Source organism: Zonotrichia leucophrys, chromosome 20 (assembly GCF_028769735.1).
Source record: "Zonotrichia leucophrys gambelii isolate GWCS_2022_RI chromosome 20, RI_Zleu_2.0, whole genome shotgun sequence".
NCBI classification, from domain to species: Eukaryota; Metazoa; Chordata; class Aves; order Passeriformes; family Passerellidae; genus Zonotrichia; species Zonotrichia leucophrys.
The window spans coordinates 5,422,335-5,434,062 of NC_088189.1; positions in this window are offsets into that span (position 1 = coordinate 5,422,335).

The following is an 11,728-nucleotide window of genomic DNA, read 5'->3' on the forward strand; positions in this document are numbered from 1 at the left end:
CTGAGCAAGCAGGGACAGGCACAGTGCAAAACAGCCTTAAATGCTGGTCAGTGGCAGGTACCTTGCATTGCTGCTGGATTTGTATTTTATATATTTTATATATATATGTATAAAATACACATATATAAAATATTATATATTTTATATATATGTATTTTATATCTATTATATTGGTTTGTATTTAAATTATTTGGGATATATTCCATAGCTGGCTGGAGATCATTAGAAGGATGCTGTTTAATTGCAGTTTGCATAACACTAAATCAATAAACACATTCAAGCAGATGGAAAGGCAAACACAGGAGGAAAGTAGCACTGTTTGGAGGAGAAAAGGGATAGCAAAGAGCACTCCTTGCTGGTAGTTTTGCCTGGAAAACACAGGCAGATGCTCTCACAGCAGAGACCTGATCTAACATCCACCTGGCAGCTCCCCAGGGCCAGGACGTGCCCCAAAGACAGCAGCTCTCAAAGGGCACCCAGTCCTGTAACAAGCAAAATATCACCATTTATTGCAGCCGTGACCTACTGCACAGCAAGTAATGAGGAATTTTCCATTTCAAACTTTAATGCAATAATTAAGACATCCATTAAGGTCTTTACAGTTTGGCTGCTTGTAATTAAAAATGGGGTGATGAGGGGGGCAGTGGCAGGGAGTTGCAGTCCAGAGCATCAAGCTCCACCTGCAGCTCCTCTCTGTTTCCCTTTCTTCTCTGTTTGGTTTCTCTCTTCAAAACATTTTTTCTGGTTTGGTTTGTAACTGTCCCCAGAGCATGAAAAGCACGTGAAGAACATTCTTAAGTTCCCACAAGTATAACTTGGGTTTAAAAAAGAGCTTTTACTTTCTATCAATATCTCCAAAATACTGATCCTCCTGTGGGGGAGTTTGTGGGGGTGTCTCTGAGCAGTGCCAGGGCTTTTATGCTCCAATTTGTTTCCAGACTGGTGTAACTCCTGCTTAAACAGTTCCTGGCGCAGGATTAAGGGTGGGGCAGGTTTTAATCCAATAATGGAATGAGATGAAACCCCCCATATAAACCCACATCTTCCAAAGTGTCTGTGCTCCTGGGAGGCCAAAGTCCCATTATCCAGTAATTGGATTTGGCCTTCTAAAGCAGGACTGAAACACTGGAAAAATTTGTCCCCAAATCACCAGATTTTTGCAAAGGATTTAGAAAAAATAATGATTTGACTGAGGAAGTAGCTTTGGCTGATCCCTTGAATCCCTTCCTGAATTACTTTCCCCTGCTCTTTACAACTCCCAATAAATGGGTGACTCTCTCTTGCATCTCCAAACACAATTCTGGGCATGATCTCATGCAACTTTGACATTCACTATTCTCTAAAAAATTGTTTTTCATTGCAGCTCCAAAGGAGAAAAAGGTTGCAATCCCACTTCCATGGAAGACAATAGAAATGTACACGTGTAGCAATTACCAGGAGCATTTCACACAAAGAATTAGCAACCTATTCATGCATGTCCTGCATTCTCATTAAAGGCAAACTGTTTGTGGGTGACAGGGGATTTTCCTGTGCAACCATCTAGGCTCACTGCAGCTGTTAAATTCCTTTCATGTCAGGTTTTGTTGCCCCTCTCCTACCAAGTTTCAGACAAACCCACTCATTTACAGCCTCTCCAGTGTGTGAGCTACAGGTGGGGTGGATGTTCCATGAGTCTCATCCTCAGCCCTTCAGAGCTGCTGTGGACCCTGGCTGGGCACATGAGCCTTTCTGTATTTTGCTTTAATTTTGCCCCAAACGTGCCCACAAATCTGGTGTCACAAATTTCCTGGTTTCAGTCACCTTTGTGTGGTTTTGCTGGCTGCTGAGCCAACCTACTCCTCAGAGCCTGCACATCTTCTCTGCCTCCTCCAGCATCCTCCACTCCCCTGCCCCATTCCACAAAACCACCTGGCAGGTTTTGGGGAGCAGACAAGGCCCCCATGTGTCCCCAGGCTCATGGGAGGGAGGATGTGTCCTCTTACTGTGCATCCCAGAGCCTGATCAGTCCCTGGTTATTTAGCAAAATAACCCCCCTGAACAAGAAGTATTATCAGCAGGAGCATAATCAGATATCAGAGAGGAGGTCTTTAGATGAGTAATTTATTGAGATCTCTTATTTCATTTTATTTCAGCCCATCTGGGACACAATTGTTCTTTGGAAAGGGCTGGAGGCTGCAATTCCCACTGCAGGAGCCACCTGGAGCAGTGAGAGCTCAGCGCAGACTCCCGTCCTTGCAATCTCATTTTGCAGAAGCCTCTAAGTAGGACAGGCCCTGCAACAAAGGAGAAATGTCTGCACAGCCCTGGGCTGTCCTTCCAGGAGAGCCAGGGCTGCTGGACACAGGGTTTGGATCCAGGAGCACGACAAACCCTTTCAGTGGTGCCTGCTCTTCGGGGCTTTGTGCCTGGAGTCAGCTGGGAGTGCAATTTTGCTTTAGCACCCATCCTTTTCTGGCAGGTTTAATGCTAAAAACTAGAGCATGAGTAAGAAATTACATATTTTGGCATTTCCCAGGGCTCTGGTGTCTGCAGGTGAATCTTTACTTGCCTGTAAGAACGTGTCGCTGCTCTCACCAAAGATGTGGCTTTCTCTCTTTTCCTTAAGTGCAGTGCCAGTTTTTTATCCTCTTCTGCTCATCCTCTCCCTCCTCCTCCTCCTTGGAGATTTCTGGATTAAAGAATAAAGCAATGAATTGATTTCCTGAACGTGCATTAGAGAGGATTATTCCAGGAGATTCATCCGTGTTTGGTGGATTAATATTTCCAGGGAAGCAGCTCCGATCTCAGCCAATACTTCTCTCAACATAGCCCAAAATATTTTTTTTTCTCCTTTTTCAGGCAGGAAGGAGCATTGGGAATGGCAGGAGACAGAGAGCAGGTGTTCTCAGCACTGGTATTTGAGCTTTGGTATTTTTTGGAAACAAGATTTCTCATGTAAATATATGAAAGTTGATTTTTGTGAATTCTGCTTTTCTTTACTCTGCTAATAATATAGAATAAAACCAGACACATACCAGGAAGGCACAGAGGTCACTCCAGCACCAGGCAAAAAGGGAGAAACCTCTGTGTAGCATCCCTTGACACCAGCAGCACCCTCAGAGAGGGGCACAGCATCCAAACAGAATGGGGCTCTGTCCAATTAATTAACTTGGCCTCTGTGCTCTGCACAAACACAGCAGATCAAGGGCCTATTACACTATAAGAGCAATCTGTGAAGTCTTACAGCAATGCTATATCTGAATTATGCTGCAGAGGTAACAACTAAAGCCAAAGCTCCCTCCCTCCTCCTCTTGCACATGGAGGAGACACTGTTTATAATTGAGCAGAAGGGGCAAAACCTCTTCCCAGGAGAGGTGGAGGAAGGCAGCCCCACACCCTAATTGAGACCTCTGAGACCAGCCTGGAGATGCCAAGCATCTGGACAAACAATGGTGGCTCCTCAGAGGTGCCTGGACACATCAGCTGGGCTGCCCTTGCAGCTCCAGCAGGGATTGGTCTGGTGGTGGTCAAACAAAAAGAAGAATGGAATAAAAAAAGAAGATGTTATGAGTAAGTAAAGGAGAGTAAAGGAAAACAGGGAAGGAAAGCCAAGGCAGCACTGGGTGTCACAGCCACACTCTTCTGAGTCTGAAATCCTTCGATTCAAGAGCTGGTTTGATTTATACCTCCAATCTCAGCCTGGGAGGGCCAGAGCAAGAAACCATGAAGTTTCCATGTCAAAGACAATCATCTACCTGTCTGTGAGCCTGGGAAAAGGAGCAGGGATGGTGCCTGGCTAAGGATGGGGAAAGCTGCCTGTGGCTGAAGGGCTGGGATGGGAGGAAGGATGGAGCCCCACCTGCCTGGGATGGACACCAGCACTCAGAGCAGGAGATAAGAATGGGAGACTTTGACTCCTGAAGAAGCAAAGATCTGGCCAGGAGGCTGGGAAAATCCCAGTGGTGAGCACACCTCACCCCTCCTTACCTCCCTGCTCTGGTCTGGCTCCCAGGGATGATGTTTGTCTACCCAGGGCCTCCAGGCACATTTGGACAGGTGACACCAGCTCTGGTAGATAACCCAGAGAGAGCAAAGCAAGAATTTGAAACAAGCAAGAAACAGAACAAATGGATTTGCATTTTTTCCCAGAGCCACCAGGAATCTGGAGGAATAATTTTTCCAGCTGATGCTCAGCACTCAGCAGTGAGGACATTGCCTGGTGTGCCACTGCTCTTTTTGGGACAGTGAGATGCAGAAACATGACCTGACACAAAGAATAAGTGCAAACCACATGATTTATTTATTAGTTCCCTCACATGATGAGTGTTAGCTCATGCCTCAGCAGTGCATTGCCAACAGGCAATGCAAGGAGCGTTGTCTTGCTCAGCTTCAGACAGAAACTTCAAGTTGAGACACAGATCGAAACATCTTTTTGTGGTTTCTTGTGTTTTCTTTCCTTTTTTTTTCTGCAGGAATCACAGTAATCTCCCTTCCCTGTCCCCATGGTAGAAGTATCCCACATAAATCATCATCATTTTTTGCTTTCTGCAACAAAAGCAGAATATGAGGCTTGCCTGTACCTCTGAGTACCTAAACAGGGACAGCTGGGCAATATCTCCCTTTTCTCCCAATTTCCAGCTTTCTACAAATAATGTTATCTCTCTAAAAGATTCCTCCCCCTCCCCAAGATCTGCCTGGCAAAATCAGCTCTTCAAACAAAACATTTGGGGTTCAATCTGGAAATACTCCTCGGGAATTTCTCTTGGACTCATTTTCCAAGTGTTTTGAGTGGAAAACTTCAACCAGATGGCGCCCAAGAGAGCTCTGCTCCCCTCTGCAGTTTTGAGGTCTGATATAACTTACCATCAACTGCAAAATAGCTTTTTTCAGGCTGCTCCTTGTAATAGCCCTTACCAGCAGCCCTGTAGTCAAAAATGCGCTGGGGAAAAGGGATTCCTTTAACCACAGCAGTGAATTCTGCTGTTCCTCAGCTCCCAGGTATTTGTACAGAGCTGGGGAGGCACCTGGGGGTCTCTCCACTTCCCACTGCAGTTTTACTGTAGGAAAGGGAGAGAAAACAGGAGTGCAATGCAAAGCTCAGCTCTAGGAGAGGGAAGAGCTGCCTGGGAGCCCAAGTGCTCACCCAGGCTCGCTGTGAATCCTCTCCTGAGCAGCAGCACCACTTGCCTGATAAACGATGCTCCAGCCTCAAATGTCAAAAGGAAAGAAGAAAAACCCCACTTTTTTTCCCCCCTCCTACTTCTCTCTAGTTATTTTTGACAAGCTGGAAGAGGAGAGGGGGAGAGGGAAGAGCTGAGGCATGTTTGATATACACTTTTGACGGAGCTTTTACTTTATTATGTTTAATTGAAAAGTGTTAACGTCGTCCGACATGAATATTCAGCTGATGCCTTTTGGTGCTGTTCCAGGAGTTAGGATCGCCTGTGATTCCACTACAGCTTCTCAGCACGGAGCCCTGTCAAAGCCAGAGTGACAGTGGGGAAGCTATTAATTGAAATAGCTTCATTAATTAGTAATTAACAGCAGGGTAATGACTATGTCACACATCGTATTTCAATGAATGCCCTTCATGTGTTATGGGGCTTTTAATTAAAGAATATGCATTTTAATTAAAGGCAAGTTTGGCCCTTTGGCCTCTGGAATACAAAAGATGTTTCTAACTTTCAAGGCTGGGAGGAGGAAAGGTTAGTGTGGGGAAAGCCAGGCTGAGTGCAAGTCATTCCAAAGTTAAATCCCATTGCTGCTGTGCCCGTGGGTCCTGGCTCCAGGGTGGGAGAGGAAAATCTGCTGTGTTTGTAGGGCCTGAGAGGAAAATCTGCATCCAAGGAAACCCCAACCTGGCACCCAGGGTGTCACTGGAACTGCCCTGCACCCTGTTTGGCCCAGCAGCAGCATTTGTGTCCAGGTCAGGGGAAGGAACAGAGATGGGGAATGTGGGACTGGACAGCACAGCTCCCATCCTTCCTTGGTGGTTCCTTGGGGAGAAAGGCCCTGCCACTCCCGAGACAAGCACAGGAGCTGGGGAGGATCATCTCCATGAAATGGAATCAGTTACATCAGATTTTAGTCTTTACACATTCCACTGGTTAGGATTTATTCCCTGAAACTGGAGTGGGCACAACAACTATCTCCACCCCCATCCTATTTACACTTCTAACCAACAACCTCAAGAACACCCCCAACACAATCACAAACACAGTCAAAACCTCCTTCTTAATCAGCTTAGTCCCCATAACAATCTACATCTACTCCGGAACAGAAAGCCTCACCTCTTTCTGAGAATGAAAATCCATTATAAACTTCAAATTATAAACTTTTTATTTATATAAACTATTAATTCCCTGGGACTGGAGTGGGCACGACATCGTAAACTTCAAATTAAAACCAACATTGGATTCGGTTCTCTCTAAGCACAGCTCTCTCTGGAATGATCCCACACATATAGTGGGAAAGGAAATGGGGAGGTTGGACTTTACAATTGGGCTTTACAAGGAGCATCAGGGGAAAGTTTAGGAACACAATTCCAAAGTTCCTGAGAGCTATTTACAAAAAACCTTGAAACTCCACAAAACAATAAAACCTCAAACCCAACCAGGCTCACCCACCAAAAGGGTGACTTTACATTGTGATTAAAAATGCATTTATGTTTTTAAAACAAAAAAAACTTCAAACTGGCCCCTTTCAAAAACAAACTCTACTCCCCTGACATCCCGATCTGAGAGACTGAAGAGAAGCTTCCCAAATGTGATGGGGATTAGATGAGTGAGACATTGCATTTCAAAGAGAAAATGGCACATCAAAGGCGCTCCAGCCCAGATTGAAGTCCCCACCCAGAGGGGCTCCTGCCTGGGGGGATCAGGGATGTGGGGGCAGCTCTGCTGCTGGGAGAGAGGGCTGGAAGGGCAAGGGACAGCCCCACATCTTCATGAAGGCCCCTGGCACCTGGATCAGGCCACAGAGCTTTTGGGAAGCACATTTGCCTCTCCTGGCTGATGATGCTGGTTGGGAAGTCCCTGCTTTGCCCTGTGCTGCTGAAATGTCAGCAGTGTGATTGTGATTTTAACCTGTCCCAGAAATGAATTTAATAATTCATTTAATAATAACCTGAGAGCATCTTCTGCCTCCCCACCTGGCCATTGCCAGAAGGTGTTGATTGAGGCACCCTTTACCTCTCTGTTAAATTCCCTGTGTGTCTGGGGGTGCCCAATCCCTCCAGGAGCACAGGATAGATCCCTCCATCTCTCACACCATTTCCAATGAGCAGACCAAACCTTGTCTCAATTTATGGGCTGCAGAAGAAACTGTGATAAAACCGAGTCGTAAAAGCCAGTGGTTCCACCAGGTGAGGATAATTTATGCTGCTCTTCACACTAAAATACAACCCTGTGCTTGCACTACAGCACTGAGCTCCTCCAGCATCTCTTTAGCCTCATCAGAGAGGGTGCAGAGAGATCTGAGAGTTCTTTAATTGAGAACCAGCATTAACTGAGCCCACCCTGGGCCTTGGCATGGACCAAACTCCCCCAGTGCCCCCATGGATGGAAACTGGGACACACTGGGAGGCACCAGGCTGAGCCTTGGTGGAGCAAAGCAAGGAGCTGCAGAGGAAATGCAGTTTGGGGCACAGTGGGCTGGGATGGGGAGATGCCACCTGCCAAATCCCTTCTGCTGCTCCAGGGAAACCCATGGAGAAAACAAGGGGATGTCAAAATTCAGAGTTCAGCTCTGGAGGAGAGGGCTGGGGGGAGGAAAAATGTGTGAATCACTCAGGGTATCCAAGTATGGTAATTAATGTTAATAACATTAAATAATTTAAATGGACAAGCAGTATTTTATATTATATTTCTTTGGCACTTTTAGTGGTGTCACACTGGGTTTGTCCTTGTGTCTTGGATCAGTGAGATCCCATTCCCTGTGAGGAAAACCAAGAGTGACTTTGGGGTGAGCAACTGTTACAAAAACATCTCTTTTTATTTTAATGTTTCCCAAAGTAACATTCCAGGTTTGAAATTCCTGTCTGGAGAGGAATATAAATTGTACAGACAGAAATTATTTATTTCCTTTGCAACAGCAGGGATTTTGTGCAATTGTGGGAAGTAGGATCATGTTTCTGTTCTCCACTACGGCTTCTGTGTGTACATTTTGCTGTTACACTTGCTCAGACACTTTTAGACATATTTCCACCTTTTAGGCTCTACATCCTCTGGATTTGGTCTTACAACTTGTCCTAAAGTTCTGACCAAGCTGGAAGTGAAGGTGCCATCACATTGTGTGTTAAAAAAAGCCTTTGGTTTTACCAGGACTGCTGTTAAAGTGCTGCTGCTGTGCTCAGCTATGTATAAAATATGGAGAATGGGTTTGCCTCCTGAATATGGCTGCTTGGAAAATCATATATGAATTTTGAGAAGAAAAATGGTTCCCTATGAAAACAAACTGGAGCTCTTTGCAAATTCTGCCCATGGAAAATTCATCAAAATGCAATCAAACCCCTGTTAGATGGAATGAAGATGGAGAATGGGAGTCTGGCTGGTCTCTGTGAGGAATCTTGGCCACAACTTTCCTTTTTATTTGCAGACACTGCAAAAAAACCCAGCCTGGGTGGGACCAGAGCAGAGTTTGGTCCTGGTTTGTGGCAGCGGCGATTTGGGGCTGATGATCACAGAACCACAGAAGGGTTTGCTTGGGGGGGACCTTAAATCCCGTCCAGTGCCACCCCTGCCATGGCAGGGACACCTCCCACCATCCCAGGCTGCTCCAAACCCCATCCAGCCTGGCCGTGGGCACTTCCAGAGATGGAGCAGCCACTGTGCCAGGGCCTCAGCATCCTCACAGGGAGGAATTCCTTCCCAAAATCCATCCAAACCTGTTCTCTGACTGTGTGAAATTCTGGAGTCCAGCAGTGTGTCTCCCATTGTAAGCAAGACAGACCTCCTCTATTTACAGGTTTAAGTGAAATCCAAACAGCCCCAAAATGAGCTGAAAGCCCCTGTAAACACCTGACCTTGCTCTGCTCTCCCTCTGCTGCCCCACAGCTCCAGGAGGGACCAACCTGGCCCTTTCTTCCTCTGCTTTTATTCTTTTTCCATGCCTTGCTTGTTGTGTACCACAAGTTGCTTCATCACTTTCAAATCAAACATCTTCTTCCTTTTTGCTCCCAGAAATTAAAATGTGGCAAGGTCTTTTTCTTTTTTTTGGTTGTTTTTTTAAAATTTTTTTTCTTGTTTTTTGAACAGCAAGATTAAAAGTCTTTTGAAGAATAATGTTTTCCTAAGTTTTAGCTGACATTCAATTTTAATGACTTTTTAAACAAAGTAACTATTAACTGTGCATCGTTTTATAGTTTCCTGATGTCTGACAGGTGTTTTTGCCCATGTGGGAAACAGATGCTAATAACATTTTCCCTAATAGCTCATAAATAATAAGCATTTAGCATTTTCCTTTGTATACTGCTCTGTCAATAGACAATTTACTTTTCAGAAGCCACAACATTTTCCTGTCAATCAGTTTTAGCCTCGGGCACTTTTTGGTGATTAGAAACCCCTTAGAGAGCGAGAACTCCAAATTAGTTTTAAATAAAAAATAAGAATATTCATGCTGTTGAACATCTAAAGGTAAAAAAAAAAAAAGAAAAAGAGAGAGATCTGGGTACATAAATATCACTGGTGGGGTATTAATACTTCATAGAACTAGAGTGACCAACTGCTCTCAGGAGGAATGCAGCAAAGACAAGCACATGACACAAAGAAAGTAATGTATGCTGGAGAGAAATAACTTTCTATTAAGTGAAAAATAAAGTAATTTAGGGGTTTGCTAAAAAGCTTCAGCTCCAGGAGAATGATATCACCTTCTCATTTGGAAAACAAGCAGCGAATCTATCACAGTGCTCGGTGCCTACCACGGTGTCTCACTCTTTTGATATGCCTTGGATCTCACCATGACATTTTGTCTCTTTCCAGAAGAGGGATGGGGTGAAGCCAAAATCTCTCCCTCTGAGGGAAGAGCAGATGCAGAACTGGGGAGCCCTCGGTGGTTGGCACCAGAGCCAGGAGGTGGCTGGAGGAGCACAGGGAGCCCACGGAGCAGGAGCAGCTCTCCAGACAATTGTCAGCTGCTGGTCCATCCCTGCAGGAATCCTCCCCTTCCCTCTGTCACAACCAAGTCAGAGAAGGGCACAGGTATCCCCTGTCAAACCTCTCAGGTTCCACTGTAACACCTCTGCAACTCCCAGGTAAAAAGCATTTTTAATAAACTCCATTTAAATCAACATTTTCCTCTCATAAATCACAATAAATAGCACTTTGGAAAAAGTAGACATTTTCTTCTTTGGCAAAATAAGACCTCTGTGCTCCAGGATTCAAACTTATTTCTGGTGGTGCTGTGTTCAGGTTTCACACTGGCTTTCCATGACCAGTGTTGGTCACATCAACATTTTGGGTGTTGTGGGACCTTTGGCAGAGCTCTGGGCACAGCTGGAGACAGGTCACCAGAATGGATGGAGATTGGCTCATACACAGTTTGGCCTTTGCAGCATAAATGAGCTGAAATTCATGGATTTCACTGCTCATTAGCCTTACATCATCACCCTGCATTGTAATCTGCAGCTCTTCTGCCAAATTCATTTTCTCATTCATTTTCCCAGAGAAATGGAGTGATGAAACATTTGCCAGCCAGTACAAAAGCCAGATTTGTTTTTTTGAAGAGAAAGTGGCCTCATTTATTCAAACATATTGACCTGAAACTGTGCACACTGACATACCTGCAGCTGCACTGAACACCATTTAACCCTGGGGATCTTAGTTAATCAGATGTAAACAAGAATATTGCAGTGACATAAAATGCGGGTACACAGAGATACAAGAAAAAGGGTCAGACACTGGGCTGCTTCTTCTGGTGGATTTTTCTCCCTGTATGAAGGGAAAAGAAACTTTTCCTTCCAATGAAATAGTTCCTTGTCGCAAACATCTTTTTATGAAAAATCCTTTCCTTAGGATTTTTCCTCCTGAGAAGCTGAGAGGCCTCAGGAACAAAATGTAAACAATGATTATCTGCTGCTGTGGAATGCAACAGGTGCATCTGTGATTGGCTTATGTTGGTTGTTTGTAATTAATGGCCAATCACAGCCAGCTGGCTCAGACAGAGAGCCGAGCCACAAACCTTTGTTATCATTCTTTCCTTTCTATTCTTAGCTAGCCTTCTGATGAAACCTTTTCTTCTATTCTTTTAGTATAGTTTTAATGTAATACATATCATAAAATAAAAAATCAGCCTTCTGAAACATGGAGTCAGATCCTTGTCTCTTCCCTCATCTGGAAACCCCTGTGAACACGGTCACAGTTCCTCAAGACCCAAATGGGGCAGCATGATGTGACCCACATCACAAGCAGCACCAAACCTTTGTGAAGGGACATTTACAGACTGGTTAAATGACTTTCCTTGGGTTCAGCTTCAGCCTGCGTTTCTCTAAGCTATTCAGGCTGCCTGGTTGCCCATGCAGAAGGCAAACATGCCTGGTGTTTCAATTCACATGTGGTGACTTTCTAATAATAGGGGTGTTAATTGAGAGCAGAATAGCTGGAGCAGGTGAGTAACAATTAGCTGAGGCTGCTGCTTTTAACAAACACGCCATGGCACATCTGCAGGCTGGGAAGCACTTTGGCATATCTAATTTTTAAAGATAAAAGGTGGCTGTTCTGGAGGCAAAAGGGCTTCTGGCACCAGGCTGGGGTGT